The following is a 19,131-nucleotide window of genomic DNA, read 5'->3' as shown; positions in this document are numbered from 1 at the left end:
ACGGTAGTTTGCAAAGCGCACCGTCAAGCTGTTCATACATTGTTTTATTCACTCTCCTTGTCTGCATCTATATTTATTGGCCCATACTTCATGCACAATAGTGTGAGCCAAAACAAGGAGGGGATTGACTTTCCATTGTCACTCTGTGCACAGTAGGGATGGCACATGGTTTTTAAAATGTAAGTGTGCGAACACCAGTTATTCACATGGGGGTTGATTATTCAAAATAAGGCAAAACCATTAAGGACTGGAAAATTGACTTTTTAATTGCTTGTACACAAACAGTTGAGTCTCTAGAATACCTGCTGACTTATAAATTTATACTCATTCATTCACCTAAAACCTTATAAATATCCCATTACCCTTCGCCTTAACCAGGTACTTCAGAATCTTGCCAGAGTCGTGAGGTTTAAATGGTCAGGAGACCAGAGAAAAGGTCAGAAAAAAAAAGAAATAAAGAGAAAAGAAAGGTAAATCAAAGTGAAATCCAGCACCGACCAAACACTTCCTGCCTTCCCCATGATTACAAAATCAAAGTCTTACGCCAACCCCGGAAGCCTCTAAATTCCAGCAAATTTAGCGAGATCTCAAGAGACCAGAGGAAAAACTAAAGAGAGGAAGGAGGGAAGGATCGATAAGGCAGAGTGAGATCCATAGAAGCCAGTACATCCAATCCATCAAAGTGAAGTCCAGCACCAACAAGACCCCTCCTACGTGGTTACAAAACCAGAGTCTTATGCCAACCCCAGAAACCTCATACTTCTAATAAATTAAGATCTCAAGTGACCAGAGGAAAAACTAAAGAGAGGAAGGAGGGAAGGATAGATAAAGCAAAGTGAGAACCACAGACACCAGCACCAACTGATTCAAGGGGCTGTGGGAGGGAGAGGGTACTTCTGTTGAGTTTCAGTAGATGCTGGTGCGACGGATCTGGCATGCATAAGGACCACCACCAAAGAAAGAAGCCGTCAACCGCGGTCCAGCAAAGCGAGCACTCCCCCCCGGAATCCCCAGGCCGCGGCAGCACCAAGGCCACCCCCTAACCCTAACCCTAACCCTAACCCTAACCCGACCCAGACACCCGGAACACCCCCGCCCCAGCCCCGGCCCACACCCCCGAGCCCAAGGCCGCAGAACGAGGCCCAGCGGGCCCCCACAGCGCCCCACCGGTCCCCAGCCCCCATCCCCCCACGATCCCCCCGCACCCCACCCAAACCCGCCATCCACCACGACCCAGGCCCCACCACCCCCGACCCCCAAACCCCCGAACACACCCCAACCCCCAGCACCCAACCCCCCACCCACCCATACCTCCACCCCCCCCCCCAAACAAGCCGCCCCCCCCCCCGCGAACCCGGCCCCCCGCGAGAACCCCCCCCCCCGGAAACCGGCACCGGGCAGCAGCGCAGAGAGGGAAGATGTGCCCACCCCACCTCCAGCCGCGCGAGAGTAGCACAGCGGCGGGAAGGGGGAAGCAGAGGAGGAAGCACCAGGGGAGAAGGCGGAACACCAGAACACCGAGCCCGGTGGGGAGAGGCCCCGGTCGTCACGCCAGAGTACTAGTGACACCTAACCCTGTTACTGAGTCCGCCAGCTCGCCGACTGGCGAGCTCTACCCTTACACCGTGAATGTGGCCCCACCCAGTGTATATACAAGTGTGTGCGTGTGGTGCATTAAAATTGGGAGCAGGTGAGTCGGAGCAGAGGGAAAAAATTTCCCCTACTCCGACACACCCGTATCCCCCCCAAAAAAATGAATATGTATATGTGTGGTGCATTAAAAAAGGGAATGGAGGGACAAAGTGGTGGGGCAGGGACACAAATGGGGGGGACCACAGCGCTGCCAGGCACTGCAGTCCATCCCCTCTGATGGCTCCCCGCCCCAACTCACCCCTCCCCTTGGACGTGAGGTGCATTAAAATTGGAGGGGAGTTGAAGGGTGAAGACGGTGTTTCCACCCTTCCCCACCCCACCAAGAAATGTGTTGTGTGCCCTATGTGTATATTTACAAAGTGTATAGTGCAAGCTAGTGAAGTGAGTAAGAGGAGCGACCAGCGGGGCCTCACCCAACCCGGCGGGTGTAGGTGGCACGCCCGCCCCCCAGCACCCCCACGGGAGGGAACCACGGGGCACACCGGAGGCCCACCCACCCCGAACCGCGCCGCCGGGCACGGAGCAGCGGACCGCGCCGGGACGGCACCGCCCCGGGCACCAGGGGAAGCACCCCAACACCGCACCCCACAGGGGGCCCAGGGAGTGGCCAAGACGCAACCGCCACCGAGCAGACAACGGGGGGGGGGGGGAGGAAGAACCACCCCCGCCCGACCACAGGGGACGGCGTCAAGAAAATTGACTAATTAGCATGTAGTAACACCAAGTGTTGATGCTTAGTGCCCACTAGAAATAGATCTTAAGGAGTTAATGAGTATAGTGTCGTATAGTGTGGTATGCTCGAGCCCACTAGCAGCAACTAGGTTCCTGACTATATATATGCTTGCCATTTTTCAAATGTTGACTCCATGAATTGTCATGGAAATCTTCCATTGCAGTGGCAGATTCTCCACTTGGATGCACGTTTTGGCAGTTGTAAGCTAGGTAACATTTCGTTTGACGTATTCAACTGTACGTGTTTTTTTTGCCACAGTTATCCAAGTAACGGCGGAGCGATCAAAGGAACCATAACTGATTTAATGAGCCATTCGCAGTTTCACTGTACGGGCCGTGTGTACTTAGACTTGCATGGCTTAATCTTTGAGACAAGCATATGCTACTGGCAGGATCAACCAGGTAGCCTCGGTCGCGCCGGCCTGCGCTTTCCCCGGAAGCCAGCTCTCAGCCGCCGGCCCCCCCTGGAGCTCCACTCCTGGGTTACCAAGGGGTGCCGCTCGACCACCGACAACCCCGCTTTGCCCGAAGAGGTGCGCTTTTCCCGGGCCAGCCTTGGCGCAGCTGAGCCGCCTACTCCTGGTAACCCTGTGCATTGATTGTATTTTTACCTTAGAATCTCGGTAAACATGGGATCCAGATTCAATCTGGTTATTCTTTACCAAAATTCACACCAAGATGGTAACTTTCCAGTTTCTGTCACTGTGTAATCTGAGAACGGACCCCTGCTGTGGAGTTAGTCGAGCCCTCACTATAAAGGCAGACTTCACAGGGGTAGGACTAGATAAGTTTTTAACTTCTTCCTACTCCCTTTTGAACATGTAAGTTATGATTGATTGAATGATTATTTTATTGGGATTTTCTTCTCTTTTGATTGTTGTTGTTTTCTGTTTTATTTCTGCTGTTCATCTGTTTATATGTTCAAAAAAATAATAAAAGAAAAAAAAAAGGAAACTTCCTGCCTTGCCCCCGCTCTTTTGCTGCTCTTTCCACTCTGGACGCTTCTCTTGGCTTCTACTTCACACCTCCTCTCTCGGTCGGACATGGCTGCAATACAAAGGCCTAGCCCACCGCTAGCGTGACCACCAGCAGACGGCTCGCGTGACCATTACATGCGACAAGCTCACGGAAGCCATTGCTTTTGCGACAGGTGCAGCAAAACACGCTGTTTTGTCCCTGCACATACTCAAACAGATGGTGCTATTCCAGGCACCCTGAGGCCTCAACCAAAAAGCTTATTAAGCTTATTCTTAATTAAGCTTATTAAGTGTGGCGCTCTCTGGCCATCCACTCCTTGTTGAGAAGCACACACTAATTAAGTGTCATACGGAACTTATTTTTTTCTTACACCTCGCTAACAGGTATTGTACCAAAGTTGTAACTCCCCCACCCCCCAAGCCGCGGGAGCGCGCAAGCAGAGTGGAATCCACGCAACGTGTGGTTTTCAATTTTCAGTTTTGGAAACGTTTTGTAACAAAAGTGAATGTTTTTCACGGAGAAGCAGAAGAAAAAGCAATAATCCTGCAGTGGACTCAAGGTGCGTTCAATGAACAGGCAAACAGGCAGGAAATCACAGTTATACATCGAAAAACCTACGACATCAGTCAGAGCGACAGGTTGTGACGCATTTTTGACACTTCCCTTAAAAAATAAGTCGAGTGTGAATGAATTTTTTCCCTGTTTGTAGTATTTGATCGATTATGGGAGCGCAATGGAGAAGAGCGGAGACACTCACACACTCAAGCAACGTTACATTGAGCCATTAGAGTGCCACTGTATGACCAATATTTCAAACGGATGACATCACATGCAATCAAATACAGTACTTCAACAATATGGCATGCAATGTGAAACCAAATACAGTAGGCTATATACATAAATATATACAGTATTTACTAGGGGTGTTAAAAAAAAATCGATTCGGCGATATATCGCGATACTACATCGCGCGATTCTCGAATCGATTCAATAATCGGCAGAATCGATTTTTTTTTTTTTTTTTTTTTTTTTTTTTTTTAGGATTCACACCTTGAGCATGGAAGAATGTTATATGAACGGCACATTAAGCCTTAATATTTTTATTTTAATGCTGTTCAAACATGAAACAGATTACAACCTCTATAAGACTGAAATTTCAGATAAATAAATAATACATTTTCATATAAATCTTACACTCTACAAGCTTACTGATTAGTATTTTTTAAATATGAATGAAAAAAAATCGCAACAATCGACTTATAAATTCGTATCGGGATTAATCGGTATCGAATCGTGACCATTCGTATCGGGATTAATCGGTATCGAATCGAATCGTGACCTGTGAATCGTGATACGAATCGAATCGTCAGGTACTAGGCAATTCACACCCCTAGTATTTACATAAAATAACATACATCCTACTGCTTTGATTTAATAAAAATAACAATTTGAAGTTATTTTTTTAGTTTCAATGCTGCTTTTGCTGATGTTTTAGATTTTTGTCGAGGTACCGTTTCAGTACAAATCGAGGTATTTTATGCAGGTACAGTATCGAAGTCAAAATCTTGGTACCATGACACTACTACAATCACACCTGATTGTAAATCATGTAAAACACTTCGTCACATTTCTTTTCGTATGCAAAGTGTTTCATTGGGTTTGATTGACATAGAAGCTACCGCTCTAATATTGAATAAATAATAATATGCCTGAACAAAAACCCGTTAGTCGAGGTCCCTTTATCTCTGACACGACTCGGCTGAGTCGAAGAAGAACGGATCCCAAAAAGGCAGGCTCAGAGAAGGAAAACAATCACAGTTTATTTCTTTGAACAACCGAAGAAGTAAATCTTGCTCGCAGGTAAGATTACGCGGATCACAATATTCACTTGCACACTGCAAGGAACCCGAAGGAAACACAAAACACTTGCAAAAGGCAAGGAACACGAAGTTAACAAAAAACACTTGCAAAAGGCAAGGAGCACGACAGTAATACATAACACTTGCAACCGGCAAGGAACGCGAATGTAACAAAAAGCACTTGCAACGGCAAGGAACACGGAAGTAACAAAAACCACTTGCAAAAGGCAAGGACAGAATGACAAACATAAAACACTTGCACCCGGCAAGGACTACTCGAAATGTAATGCGGAAACAATCAAAAAGGCGGAATAAACAACAGAAAGCGACGCGGATATACACACGTGAATACAGAGTAACTAAAGGACGAAAACAGATTCTAGGACTTTACCAAACTTGAAAACGCGGAGAACACTTGGACACACTGGTGTGCAAATAATAATCCGACGAAGTGCTGTGCTCCTCGGAGTCCTTTTAAAGCCATAATTGTCAATGCCCTGCAGGTGCGGAGCTGGGGAACGCCCCCCTCGTTGCAGGCACTGGAACACACACACACAAGCACAACAGGCTGAGAACCGAACCATGACAGTACCCCCCCCTTAACGGACGCCCCTTGGCGGACCACCTGGCTTATCTGGATGATCAGCATGGAACGCGTCGAGCAAAGACGGGTCAAGGATCCAGGAGCGGGGGACCCATTGTCGCTCCTCCGGTCCGTAACCTTCCCAGTCGACCAGGTACTGGAAGCCCCGGCCCCTGCGCCTAGAGTCCAAGATCTCTCTGACCGTGTAGACGGGATCCCCATCGACCACTCGGGGAGGCGGCGGCGCGGGTGCAGGCGGGTTCAGCGGGCTGGGAGTCTCTGGCTTGAGGAGGGAAACGTGGAACACTGGATGCACCTTGAGTGAAGGCGGCAGACGGAGTTTTACAGTTACTGGGTTGATGATGGTGAGTATTTCAAATGGTCCGATGTAGCGCGGACCCAACTTCTTCGAGCAACCAGCCAGACGCATGTCCCGGGATGAGAGCCAGACCTTGTCTCCTGGCTGGTAAGAAGGCTCCGGACGCCGCCGACGGTCCGCAATCTCCTTATTGCGGGCCGCTGAGCGGGATAGCGCCGCTCGGGTCTCCCGCCATACCTTGTGGGCCCGCCGGAGGTGATGCTGGATGGTGGGCAGTTCGACGGGACCTTCTTGAGAAGGGAACAGAGGTGGCTGGTAGCCGTACGCCGCCTTGAAGGGTGAGAGACCTGTCGCAGAGGACGGCAGAGTGTTCGTGGCGTACTCGATCCAGGAGAGGTGCGACGACCAGGATTCCGGGTTGTGCAGGCAAACACATCGTAGAGCTGCCTCAAGGTCCTGGTTGGCCCTCTCCGATTGGCCATTGGTCTGGGGCTGATATCCGGAAGACAGACTGACTGTGGCGCCCAACAGCTTGCAGAATTTCCTCCAGACCTGGGAGATGAATTGAGGGCCACGGTCGGACACCAAGTCCACTGGAATGCCATGCAGACGGAAGACATGACGAACGAGGAGTTGTGCAGTTTCCCAGGAAGACGGCAGTTTGGAGAGGGCAACAAAGTGAGTTAGTTTCGAGAATCGGTCGACCACTGTCATTATGACCGTGTTTCCCCTTGACCGGGGGAGGCCGGTGATAAAGTCTACCGAGATGTGCGACCAAGGCCGCGCCGGGATGGGTAGCGGCCTCAGCAGTCCCATCGGCGGCTGGTGGGACGATTTCCCGCACGCACAAGCGGTACATGCTTTAACAAATTCTGTGACGTCCTTCTTCATGTCGGCCCACCAAAACCGCTGGCCGACCAAGGCAAGAGTCCGGTTGATTCCCGGGTGACAAGCAACTCGTGATGTGTGCCCCCACCGGAGGACCTCGGCCCGCACCGGCTCCGGGACAAACAGTTTCTCAGCCGGGCACTCCTCCGAAACAGCAATCCCTTCCTGTGCTTCCATGACTCGTTTCTCGACCTCCCATCGAACTGCCCCCACAAAGCAATGTGCGGGTAGGACCGGTTCCGTTCCTGCCTCCGGCGTGGCCGCATCGTGGATCCGGGACAAGGCGTCTGGCTTCTGGTTCCTGGATCCCCGGCGGTAGTCCACGACAAAGTTGAACCTTGTGAACAGTAAGGCCCAACGTGCTTGCCGCGAGTTGAGTCTCTTGGCTGACCGAAGGTATGCCAGGTTTTTGTGGTCCGTCAACACTCTAAAGGGTTCCTTGGCGCCCTCCAGCCAGTGTCGCCACTCTTGAAGAGCCAAGACGATTGCCAGAAGTTCCCTATTTCCGACGTCGTAGTTCGCCTCTGCGGGACTCAGTCGCCGGGAGAAGAAGGCGCAGGGATGGAGCTTCCCGTCTTCTGGCGACCGCTGGGACAGGACCGCCCCCACTCCTGAATCCGACGCGTCAACCTCGACCACAAAAGACAAATCTGTATTAGCGTGGATGAGCACTGGCGGGTTTACAAACTGCTGTTTCAATTTTACAAATGCCTCATCAGCAACAGGTGACCACCTAAAGGGTACTTTACTCGACGTCAGTTTAGTAAGGGGGGCAGCCCGTAAGCTATAATCCTTGATAAAGCGACGATAAAAATTAGCGAATCCTAAAAATCGTTGTAACTGTTTACGGTTCTTGGGAGTCGGCCACTCGACCACGGCTTGAGTCTTTACCGGATCCGCCCGTAATTGCCCTCCCTCAATAATGAATCCCAGGAATTGTACAGACTTAGCGTGGAACTCGCACTTCTCTGCCTTCACATAGAGCCGGTTTTCCAAGAGACGCTGGAGGACCAGGCGGACATGTTGCCTATGCTCCTGAATGTCGCGTGAGAAAATCAGTATATCATCGAGGTAAACAAAACAAAAGGTGTTTAACATGTCTCTAAGGACGTCATTAATTAAACATTGGAACACGGCTGGGGCATTAGTCAGCCCAAAAGGCATGACACAGTACTCGAAGTGTCCGAGTGGTGTCTTGAATGCAGTCTTCCACTCGTCCCCTTCCCGTATTCTCACCAAATGATAGGCGCTTCTCAGGTCTAACTTAGAAAAAATTCGGGCCGACTGTAACGGAGCGAACGCTGAGTCGAGCAAGGGAAGGGGATATTTATTCTTAACTGTGATATCATTCAGGCCACGGTAGTCGACGCAAGGGCGGAGTGTCTTATCTTTTTTCTCGATGAAGAAAAATCCCGCGCCTACGGGAGACTTGGACGGGCGTATCTGACCAGATGCTAGCGACTCATTAATATATTCCCGTAAAGCGTCCTGTTCCGGCTGGGACACCTGATATAACCGTGACCCCGGCAACTGTGCCCCGGGAATCAGGTCAATCGCACAATCATACGGGCGATGGGGCGGTAATGCTTGTGCACGATCTTTACTAAAGACTTTGCTTAAATCATGATACTCCTTGGGGACGTGGTCTAGGCATACCGGTTCGGGGGTTAAACTTGCTGGCACCGATGTAGTCCCTCCTGCCGACTTCAGACAGTGGGCATGGCAGAAGGGACTCCAGTTCTCCAAAGCCGGCTTCTCCCAATCTATATCCGGATTATGGGTTCTTAGCCAGGGAAGGCCCAACACTAGGGGCTAGGGGTGTGAATTGTCTAGTACCTGACGATTCGATTCGTATCACGATTCACAGGTCACGATTCGATTCGATACCGATTAATCCCGATACGAATGGTCACGATTCGATACCGATTAATCCCGATACGAATTTATAAGTCGATTGTTGCGATCTTTTTCCATTCAAATTTAGAAAATACTATCAGTAAATTTGTACATGTACACTGTAAGATTTGTATGAATATATTTATCTAAAACTTGAGGCTTATAACCGTGAGCCACTGTACACAAACAGTTTGCAATCTGTTTCACATTTGAACAGCATTAAAATAAAAATATTAAGGCTTAATGTGCCGTTCATATAACATTCTTCCATGCTCAAGGTGTGAATCCTAAAAAAAAAAAAAAAAAAAAAAAAAAAAAAAAAAAAAAAAATCGATTCTGCCAATTATTGAATCGATTCGAGAATCGCGCGATGTAGTATCGCGATATATCGCCGAATCGATTTTTTTTTAACACCCCTACTAGGGGCGCAGAACGGGACGGCATAATAAAAAACCTCCTTCTTTCCTCATGATTTCCCGAGAGTTTCAAGTTCAGCGGACCGGTAGACAGTCGGACCTCCGCCAATAAGTGCCCGTTGAGGTCGAAAACCTTTTTAACCTTTTCTAAGGTCTCTACCGGGCTTCCTAACGCTTCCACCACACACGGGTCTATAAAGCAATCATCTGCCCTAGAATCGATCAACGCACTCACCCTCACACTCAACCCGTATCCCGACAGCTCCCCCGACAATTCTAGCCGTTTATCACTAAGTGACGACCCCGACGGTGGGCTAGGTTCGGTTCTCCCCGGTTCATGCTTACCCAGGTCAGCTTCCGGCTCGGCCTTCAGGAGCTGATCGGCCCGGCCCCCCAGTCGGGCGGTCGGTCGCGTCTTGCGGGCAGGTCGTGCTGGGCACGACGCCACTCGATGCCCCGGTTGACCGCAGTACAGGCAGGCACCAGCGAGCCACCGGCGACGACGCTCCTCTGGGTGCAGACGTCTACCACCCATTTGCATGGGCTCCCCTCCATTGTCCGGCGGTCCAGAAAGGCTGCGGGCGGCGGCGGCGTTGAGGGAGAGTCTGCACATGTCCTCGTTCGCGGCTGCTCCATGCCGCTCCACAGCGCGTTCTCGGCCCCGTTCCCGTATCCGATTGTCCAAACGAATCGTGAGTTCAATGAGACCCTCTAACGAGCTCGTGTCGTCGCGGACTGCCAGTTCATCCTTGAGCTGTGTATTCAGTCCTCGACGAAATACACTCCGCAACGCACAGTCTCCAAACCCGCTCTCGGCGGCCAGTATGCGAAACTCGATGGAATAATCAGCGACCGATTTTTTCCCCTGAATTAAATCTAGCAACCGACCCCCGGCCTCTCTCCCCCTAACCGGATGATCGAACACGCGTTGAAATTCACCCACAAAATTTGGAAAAGAGGACCGAAGGTCTGGTCGCGCGTTGCTCACCACCATAGCCCAGGTAGCGGCTTGACCAGTCAGGAGGCTCATAACGAACGCTACTTTGGACTGATCACGAGCGTAAGTAAACGGTTGCTGGTCAAAAACGAGCGAACACTGATGCAAAAATTGACCGCAACCTCCAGGCTGTCCATCGTAGCGTGACGGGTGGGGCAAAACGGGTTCTCTATGTGTAACCGGGAGCGCCGGCATAGCAGTGTCCGAACGCGGAAGTTCCGGGTTGTGCACCCCGCGGGAACTGAGTTGCTCGAGCCTCCCGAACATCTCCTCACACCGATGAGCAAGCCTGCCTACCACATCTTGGAGACCGGCCAAGGTGGTCTCGGTTTGCCCAACCCGTTGTCCCTGACTGGCCAAGGCCCTTCTCACCTTTTCCGAGTCTGCGGGATCCATGGTCGGATTATTCTGACACGACTCGGCTGAGTCGAAGAAGAACGGATCCCAAAAAGGCAGGCTCAGAGAAGGAAAACAATCACAGTTTATTTCTTTGAACAACCGAAGAAGTAAATCTTGCTCGCAGGCAAGATTACGCGGATCACAATATTCACTTGCACACTGCAAGGAACCCGAAGGAAACACAAAACACTTGCAAAAGGCAAGGAACACGAAGTTAACAAAAAACACTTGCAAAAGGCAAGGAGCACGACAGTAATACATAACACTTGCAACCGGCAAGGAACGCGAATGTAACAAAAAGCACTTGCAACGGCAAGGAACACGGAAGTAACAAAAACCACTTGCAAAAGGCAAGGACAGAATGACAAACATAAAACACTTGCACCCGGCAAGGACTACTCGAAATGTAATGCGGAAACAATCAAAAAGGCGGAATAAACAACAGAAAGCGACGCGGATATACACACGTGAATACAGAGTAACTAAAGGACGAAAACAGATTCTAGGACTTTACCAAACTTGAAAACGCGGAGAACACTTGGACACACTGGTGAGCAAATAATAATCCGACGAAGTGCTGTGCTCCTCGGAGTCCTTTTAAAGCCATAATTGTCAATGCCCTGCAGGTGCGGAGCTGGGGAACGCCCCCCTCGTTGCAGGCACTGGAACACACACACACAAGCACAACATGCTGAGAACCGAACCATGACAATCTCAAGGCACCACTGCATTTAACAATACGATGACTTTGCTGTGCTGTATATGACAAGGGGTTTTCTTGTAAAATTTTCATTATAGCTTGGTTTGACATGGCATGAAAATAAGTTACATGCATTTTTAATGACCGTAAGCATGATTGCTGCTGAACGTGAGCTGAAATGCACCGTTGCACAAAGTAAAAAGCCAGCTATTGTGGAATGGAAAACAATATGCGGATGAGCCCGAGCATGGTACTGGATTATTGCTCCCGCACATGCCTCCTCTGTCCAAGCGGCTGTTTTCCCTGATAAAAAATAATGTTTCCTGGCTCCCAGTGCTGGAAGGCACTTGCTCCAGAGGATGTGCTCTCTCTCATCCAGGAGCTTCATAAATGTTTGTTTGCTTTTTTGGCATTTGCAACACTCCCTTCCCCAGATACTACACAGAGCCAGGCTACAGGAGTAGGCTACTCAGCAGACTCTGCATGGTCGGCAAGGCATAGATAGTTCCAGACAGTCTGTTGTGGGTGGTCGGGACCAGCAGGAAGCACTGCAGCAATCCCAAAACGGATACAAGTTGAATTTGTTCAGTGACTTTTTGTTTAAATGTATTGAACAATAAAGCCGATCTCAAGTCATTATCATTAATATTTATTTATTGTTACATGTTACCCAAAGTATGCGTACATCATGGACCATGGGGTCAATACTTGTATCCTTGTATTTGAGATTACATAATGCATTTTACGTTTGTGTTGTACAGGCATTTTCCAAGTCCTTTATTAGTAGACATTTGAAGCTAGTTTGCATAGCAGGTCAAAAGAGTTCAAAGTTAAACACTAATTTCAAAAACGTTACCATTGTCCCTGGTCTCCCCAACACTAAAAAAAAACCTTACAATAATCACCTAAGTAAACAGAATTAAACTTTTTTTTTTCCCCCAAAAATTCACTTTGATGCTTTCCTCCATTATATAGCACACAGATGGATATACTGCACATGGAGTCTCAACTAGCTCAGCTCGCCCTGCTCCTTGCAGAGGATAAAGAAGATATTTAAAGGTAGTTAAAGAGTTATGTCCATATTACTAATTAGGTGTTAGAACAACTATTATTTTTAGAACAACACACTGCACATGTTGTTGTTACAACATGCTATCTACTATATATCATGGTGAATTGTAAATGCACCAAAAAGACCTCGAGTTTACCTAAGGAGACCACTGCTGCTTAGATGTGAAAATTAATATAAAGTATCAGCGCTATAGAACCCAATTGGATGTCTTAAAGGGTAACCTATAGCTGCTTTTCCACCAAGCTCAGGATCTTTTAGTTCTGGGTAAAGGAAGTTCTTGGTTGTAAAAGTTCAGCAGGGAATTTATAATTGTGTTTCCCCAACGTCTTAGAGTTCTCGGTAATTAATTCAAATGAGTTTGATGATGTATGAGTTTGATGAGCCCAGCCAATGTAAAAACAACCCCCCCCCCCCCGCGCCCCAAATTTGACCAACCAATCAGCCGTGGTCATTGCAGCCCGCCTCCCTCAAAGTTTCAGCCTGGGTCAGCAAGACCCTGCTGCCGAGATAGTAATTGGATACCCCATGGGGCATTTAATTACCCTGGAAATGGTTGTTGGTGGAAAAACGCACAAACTGAATTTTACTAAGGTAAAACGAAAAGTTCTCCAAAAGTTCCGGCGGTGGAAAAGCCCCATATGTCTACAACAAACCTCTATATTGGCTATTCTGGCTTTAACATGCTAGTTTATCAGTGTCACCAAGATGTGAGCAGTCACTTTGTCACCAAGCCACTTTAACAAAAGTAACTAGGTCAAATGTTATCTTCTTATTTTTCATGTATTAAATGAGCATAATCCAATAACTTTCAATATGTTGTTCATAGGTGGAGACAATGTCCCGTAAAAGGAAAGCCCCACGTGAAGAGACAACACACCATTTTCAAGCAGATCCAGCATCCAAGGGACGGGGTGAGACACCGACCTAATCTGCAAATCAATATTGACCCACAGCAATGGATGCAGAAACAGCCCTTCTGGTCCTTTGATCAAATAAAACATTTCAATTGCACAATTTTATTGATTGAATGATTGAATGATGTTATTTGCTCGGATTACTTCAAAAACTCTTGTTTGGATTAAATTATACTCTTTTACTATTTCAAACTCAAAATTGGAAGACATCTAGGATGCATAATTTATTCATATTCCGGGCAAACTTAGACTTGACTTTATTGATCCCTTTGGGATGGCTCCCTCTGGGGAATTTACATGTCCAGCAGCAATGAGAACAGATAATAAAATAAAAAATAATTCAATCAATCAATAAATAAGGTTATTACACCAGAGATTGAATTAATAATAATAATAATAATAATAATAATAATAATAATAATAATAATAATAATAATAGTAATAATAATAATAATAATAATAATAGTAATAATAATAATAATAATAATAATAAATGAAACATAAAAATTCAATCAATCCATAAATAAGGTTAGTACACCAGAGAATAAAATGAATTAAATAAATTAAATTACAGTAAAGTGCCATATTTGATGCCACCGTCTATAGTTTGGTCAATAGGTAGCTTTTGATTGACTGCATGATGGAATCCATGCAAACAGAATGGATGGGTCAGTATATTAATACAATAAAAAATAATCATAAATTCCTCCCTGGGTCATTATCAAAACACAGTCATTGTTATTATACTTCATGGGTTCATAGCTTCGTCTTGTTAGCCAGAAAAAAGTGAAATTTTTAACATTAGAAATACTGGCAAGTAATACTGATAGACAAAGATAGCACAGACATTGTACATACAGTGGTATGAAAAAGTATCTGAACCTTTTGGAATTTCTCACATTTCTGCATAAAATCAGCATCAAACGTGATCTGATCTTTGTCAAAAACACACAGATGAAACATCAGTGTCTGCTTTAACTAAAACCACCCAAACATTTACAGGTTTTCATAATTTAATGAGGATAGCATGCAAACAATGACAGAAGGGGGAGGAATAAGTAACTGAACCCTCTGCCTAAGGATACTTAAAGAGCAATTGAAACCAATTTTTACCAAACAATTTAAGTCCGGTGTGTGCCCAATCACTGATGAGTGGCTTAAAGCTGCCCTGCCCACTATAAAACACACACCTGGTCAGAATTGTCTTGATGAGAAGCATTGTCTGATGTGCACCATGACTCACTCAAAAGAGCTGTCGGAAGACCTGCTATCAAGAATTGTTGGTTTGTATAAAACTGGCAAAGGATACAAAACCATCTCTAAAAGTCTGGATGTTCATCAATCAACAGTCAGCGAAGTTGTGTACAAATGGAGAGAGTTTGGCACTGTTGCTTCCCTCCCAAGGAGTGGCCGCCCACCAAAGATGACGCCAAGAGTTCAGCGCAGACCACTCAGAGAGGTAAAAAAGAACCCTAGAGTGTCTGCTAAAGACTTACAGAAATCACTGGCACAGTCCAATATCGCTGTGCATGCATCAACTATATGTAAAACATTGGCCAAGAATGGTGTTCATGGGAGGACTCCACGGAGGAAGCCACTGCTGTCTAAAAAAAACATTGTGGCTCGTTTAATGTTCGCAAAAAGGAACTTGGGCACTCTACAGAAGTTTTGGCAAAATATTTTGTGGACTGATGAAGCCAAAGTTGAATTGTTTGGGAGGAACACACAACGTCATGTGTGGAGGAAAAATGGAACAGCTCACCAACATCAACACCTCATCCCCACCGTGAAGCATGGTGGAGGGTGCATCATGGTTTGGGGCTGTTTTGCTTCCTCAGGGCCTGGACAACTTGCAATCATTCATGGAAAAATGAATTCAAAAGTTTATCAGGATGTTTTGCAGGAAAACCTGAGGCCGTCTGTCAGACAGTTGAAGCTAAAAAGAGGATGGATGCTGCAACAAGACAATGATCCAAAACACAGAAGCAAATCGACTTCAAAATGGTTTCAGAAGAACAAAATACACGTTCTGGAGTGGCCAAGTCAAAGTCCAGACTTGAACCCCATTGAGATGCTGTGGCATGACCTCAAGACAGCGATTCATGCCAGACATCCCAGGAATCTGACTGAACTACAGCAGTTTTGTAAAGAAGAATGGGCCAAGATCAGTCCTGATCGATGTGCCAGACTGATCTGCAGCTACAGGAAGCGTCCGGTTGAAGTTATTGCTGCCAAAGGGGGGCCACAAAATATTAAATGTGATGGTTCAGTTACTTATTCTTCCCCCCTTCTGTCATTGTTTGCATGCTATCCTTGTTAAAATATGAAAACCTGTAAATGTTTGGGTGGTTTTAGTTAAAGCAGACACTGTTGTTTCATCTGTGTGATTTTGACAAAGATCAGATCACGTTTGATGGTGATTTTAGGCAGAAATGTGAGAAATTCCAAAAGGTTCAGATACTTTCTCATGCCACTGTAAATGTTTCCATTATGTTATTTTTGATTAGGCTACGCTATAAGATTGACGCCTAATGTGTATGTTTACAATTGGTAAGAAACATCATTTGAATTTCACTGGAAAACTGGTTTTACCAACACGTGGGTATACAGGATTTTAACTTGGGATACAAAAATGATTGTAAGTAAACAAAAACTGCAGATACATAATTATGAACAAACATCTTATGAAAGGGTGTCGAGTTTAATTGTATATCAGTTCAAGTACTAGTAGTTTTTGAAAACGTAAATTTTTAAACTCCAGGTGCTGCCTCAACTATGACAACACAATGGCCCAGGTAAAAGGAAATAGGCTTATTGTGCATTCTAGACAGAAAGTAATAGCCCAAAGGTAGGCTTCGCATCTTCAAATGAAAATTGTCACTTCAATATGTTTCGTTTTCAAGAAAATTAGTCAGTACATTTATGAGCGATACATAGCTTAACACCTTCCTAGTACTGTATTTTGCTGGTGGCACCTTATGTTATATTAGAGACTAATGCTCACAATGTTGGTTGTTTGGTGACTTTGAGCACGAAAATGAAGTCAGCAGATTCTTGTGAATCATCCTTACAGTTCAGTGTCGCTGCAGAAAAGCCCTCCCCGCAAGCTAATTTCCAATCACTGTTGCGGTTCCGCCCACTCAACCCAAGCTTAAAATATAATGTTAGGCCTATAACGTAACATTAATCCAACGGCTATAATATTTCAACAATAATGTTAATCTGACCGCTAACTAATGCTGGCTAACTTACTAGCTCATAGCATAGAGCCATAGTAGCCACTTTTTCATAAACTGTAATTGTCTGTCTAGTTGGTTTTCATCAAAAAGATGAGAAAACATTTTATGTGAAATAGTTTTAGATCTGAAATGTAATACACATAATAAACATAATCTGCTGACAAAATGATTTTGTAAATGATTTTCCTGACTAAAACTAGACTAAAATGTTGACAGTTTTTGTTGACTGAAAGTAGACAAATAAAAGTTTGTTTTTTTGGACTAAAATAAAGACTAAAATGCTAGATTTATAGTTGACTAAAAATGAACTAAAAGCACTTTTCAAAAACCTCGATAACTTGCTCAAATATAAATATGCTCTCGTTTTAGCTAAAGCTAATCATTTTTCCAGAATAATCAATCTTAATAAAAAGAACTAAATGCTTATTTGATACAGTAGCAATATTACCTCAACAGCAGCCAACCTCATATAGTACCCCCCATTTCAGTTCAGCAACAAATTTTGTATTGAAGTGTGCCTGTCCAGTGTTCACAAGCGGAAGCAGCCTGCTGCAGAAAAGCCCTCCCGGCGAGCTAATGTCCAATCACTGTTGTGGTTCCGCCCATTCACCTCCTCACAAGAACAGAAGCGGAAAAACAAAATGGCAAGTGCCAAGCGGCAGAGTTGACAGACCAAAGTTTGAAGAAGCGATGTGGAATCATTTCGGCTTCATTATCGAATACAACGACGAGGGAATGAAAACCGCAAAAAGAAATTCTACTGTCTCTAAACGTTGCTTGAAACACGTTCCATACGTGAACCCATTTTGACCGGGAGCGTTACCAATACCGAGCCAAGAGTGCAGCAGCGCCCCTCCACCCCCAAGCCGGAGCGGACACATCACCCTTCCCTGGCCCGGCCAACCCTCGGTACCCCAGTCGGTGAAATACATCAGAACGCACACATGAAGGCGACGCAGGCCTCGCAGCACCCCCCGGAACGCCACTCGAGCACTCATGGCCGACACAAACCCGTGGGAGCCACGAAGCAAATGACGGTGACAGACGGCATGCTGACCCGTCAACCTACTGGCTCGAAGCACCCAGCGCACCGCACGACTCCTGTGAATCCATGCCAGCCATAAACGCCCAAACAAAACTCCAGGAAATGCCACGAGGCCCACGCCACCCCCACGTCGTGCACTCTCCGATGCACATCATCGGCCAAGAGATTGAGAAAAAAAAATAAAAATAAATGGCATATCCGCCCTCCCGGCCCCAAAGGCATAAAATAATGCACTCCCGGCCAAAATGGGTTAATTAAAGGAAACACGAGCAACATGAACAAGTACCTCCAGCTTCATCACCTTGATGTACACGGATTTGTTTGTATATTATTATTACTATTAGTAGTAGTAGTAGTAGTATTTCGTACAATGGTACCTCTACTTACGCAATTAATTGGTTCTGGAAGAAAGTTCTTAAGTAGAAAATTTTGTAAGTTGAGACGCATTTTCCATGTAAATGCCCTAATCCGTTCCAAGCGTCCCAAAATTCAAATGTTTTATAAAGCATAAAATTGCATTAAAACATGTAACAAATACATGTTACAATAAGATTATTGCACAATAAATGAGAGTTGTGCATAATGTAAAAAACAAAGAATAGAGTAAAGAATAAAAATGATGGTCATTTACCTTTTTAACTGCTGTCGTCTTTGTTTTTTGCCCTCTTTGATTCATGTTCTCTCTGTGTTTTTGCCTGGTGTTTTGTAAAGAACTGATGCAATGATGTTCTTTTTTTTTAACAATCTTGTTTATTTTTATTTTATTTATTGATTATTTTTTTTATTTATCGCTCACTCACTCACGCTTACATCATGTAAGCCGCGCATCATCTCCGAAGGCAAGTGACGGTTCCACTCCTCCACCTTGTATTTTTTTTTAACAATCCTTCAAAAATGTCCAAGGCAAACATCATCATATTGAGCGATCGCCCGAAAGGTGAAAACTTTTTCTGGGTGATTATTTTCAATAAATTCTGAAACTTGATGGAAACTTCAGGCACGATGGCGAGGCATATTCCCCCCCCCCCCCCCCCCCCCCCCCCCCCAAAAAAAGGCCCGACTCGTCGCAATTAAAAACTTACTGTGCAACGTAGCCTTCATCAATCACCATCTGTTTGAATTTTTGCACAAATTAATACATTTCCATAAAACTATCTAAACACCTCATGGCCCGAGGGGCGAATGACGAGGACGCTACATAGGCGTCCTATTCTGTATCTATGGTCACATACGGTACAGGTCCCTCTTAGCCAATGGGATGCCAGGATGATGCCAGTAATAGCCAATGGCAGAGCAGCTGTAAGTATGTTGCGTTCAGGAAACTCTGAGCTGCGAGTAGCGGCCCATACTGTAGTTTTATCTTTCGTATCCTGAAACTTCTTTCGTAACAAGAGGCAATATTTTCCTGTTGAGGAGTTTTGTAACTTGAAAATTTCGTATG

General features: G+C 45.9%; 1 protein-coding gene across 12 annotated transcripts in view; it reads right to left on the bottom strand.

Annotated features, from left to right (window-relative positions):
- magi2b (membrane associated guanylate kinase, WW and PDZ domain containing 2b) overlaps window positions 1–19,131 on the bottom strand; it is a 738,212-nt gene that overhangs the window by 403,935 nt on the left and 315,146 nt on the right. The gene's annotated exons all lie outside the window — the stretch shown is intronic.

Source organism: Festucalex cinctus, chromosome 3 (assembly GCF_051991245.1).
Source record: "Festucalex cinctus isolate MCC-2025b chromosome 3, RoL_Fcin_1.0, whole genome shotgun sequence".
NCBI classification, from domain to species: domain Eukaryota; kingdom Metazoa; phylum Chordata; class Actinopteri; order Syngnathiformes; family Syngnathidae; genus Festucalex; species Festucalex cinctus.
The sequence above is the reverse complement of the archived record's forward strand: the minus strand, read 5'-3'. Positions and strand labels throughout refer to the sequence as shown.